Source organism: Triticum dicoccoides, unplaced genomic scaffold, assembly GCF_002162155.2.
Source record: "Triticum dicoccoides isolate Atlit2015 ecotype Zavitan unplaced genomic scaffold, WEW_v2.0 scaffold25118, whole genome shotgun sequence".
Classification (NCBI taxonomy): Eukaryota; Viridiplantae; Streptophyta; class Magnoliopsida; order Poales; family Poaceae; genus Triticum; species Triticum dicoccoides.
The window spans coordinates 1-1,580 of record NW_021252908.1 but is presented as its reverse complement, the minus strand read 5'-3'; the positions used below and the strand labels follow the sequence as shown (position 1 = coordinate 1,580).

The 1,580-nt window shown below is 48.0% G+C and overlaps 3 non-coding genes across 3 annotated transcripts; all 3 read right to left on the bottom strand.

The window, feature by feature from the left end:
* Nucleotides 1-327: 327 nt before the first annotated feature.
* Nucleotides 328-446, bottom strand: LOC119345561. The gene has a single exon (XR_005167081.1). It is a non-coding gene; the product is annotated as a 5S ribosomal RNA (ribosomal RNA).
* A 367-nt stretch (nt 447-813) lies between these two features.
* On the bottom strand, nt 814-932 carry LOC119345560. The gene has a single exon (XR_005167080.1). It is a non-coding gene; the product is annotated as a 5S ribosomal RNA (ribosomal RNA).
* A 393-nt stretch (nt 933-1,325) lies between these two features.
* Nucleotides 1,326-1,444, bottom strand: LOC119345559. Its single transcript, XR_005167079.1, has one exon. It is a non-coding gene; the product is annotated as a 5S ribosomal RNA (ribosomal RNA).
* Nucleotides 1,445-1,580: the final 136 nt, after the last annotated feature.

Here is a 1,580-nt window from a genome sequence, read left to right as displayed (position 1 = left end):
CAGGTCCGCTCCAAAGACGATTCTACATTCTCACTACCATTACAACCGTTCCCTAACAATGGATAATGTCCTATACTACTTACTCTCCCGCTCAATCACGGAGACGAGTTTTCCACGGTTTCCACCCCTCCCTCCATACCGCAGCAACACGAGTTTTTTCCACCCCTTTCAGAAAGCGCTCTTCGCGCCACAAAGCCGCCCCAAGACGCGCGAGCAATGAGCATCGAGCTTAAACATATCGCAAACGTCAAAAATAATATAACGGGATTAATATATATCGCGCACGTGCGATATGTTTGTCACAAGGCGCAAAAAATAATTATAAAAGGAATGCAACACGAGGACTTCCAAGGAGGTCACCCATCCTAGTACTACTCTCGCCCAAGCACGCTTAACTTCGGAGTTCTGATGGGATCCGGTGCTTTAGTGCTGGTATGATCTCATCCGACATGTTTCCCCGTCTTCGTCCCTTATGCTTGCCACTCCCAGGTCCGCTCCAAAGACGATTCTACATTCTCACTACCATTACAACCATTCCCAAACAATGGATAATGTCCTATACTACTTACTCTCCCGCTCAATCACGGAGACGAGTTTTCCACGGTTTCCACCCCTCCCTCCATACCGCAGCAACACGAGTTTTTTCCACCCCTTTCAGAAAGCGCTCTTCGCGCCACAAAGCCGCCCCAAGACGCGCGAGCAATGAGCATTGAGCTTAAACATATCGCAAACGTCAAAAATAATATAACGGGATTAATATATATCGCGCACGTGCGATATGTTTGTCACAAGGCGCAAAAAATAATTATAAAAGGAATGCAACACGAGGACTTCCCAAGAGGTCACCTATCCTAGTACTACTCTCGCCCAAGCACGCTTAACTTCGGAATTCTGATGGGATCCGGTGCTTTAGTGCTGGTATGATCGCATCCGACATGTTTCCCCGTCTTCGTCCCTTATGCTTGCCACTCCCAGGTCCGCTCCAAAGACGATTCTACATTCTCACTACCATTACAATTGTTCCCTAACAATGGATAATGTCCTATACTACTTACTCTCCCGCTCAATCACGGAGACGAGTTTTCCACGGTTTCCACCCCTCCCTCCATACCGCAGCAACACGAGTTTTTTCCACCCCTTTCAGAAAGCGCTCTTCGCGCCACAAAGCTGCCCCAAGACGCGCGAGCAATGAGCCGCCCCAAGACGCGCGAGCAATGAGCATCGAGCTTAAACATATCGCAAACGTCAAAAATAATATAACGGGATTAATATATATCGCGCACGTGCGATATGTTTGTCACAAGGCGCAAAAAATAATTATAAAAGGAATGCAACACGAGGACTTCCCAGGAGGTCACCCATCCTAGTACTACTCTCGCCCAAGCACGCTTAACTTCGGAGTTCTGATGGGATCCGGTGCTTTAGCGCTGGTATGATCGCATCCGACATGTTTCCCCGTCTTCGTCCCTTATGCTTGCCACTCCCAGGTCCGCTCCAAAGACGATTCTACATTCTCACTACCATTACAACCGTTCCCTAACAATGGATAATGTCCTATACTACTTACTCTCCCGCTCAAT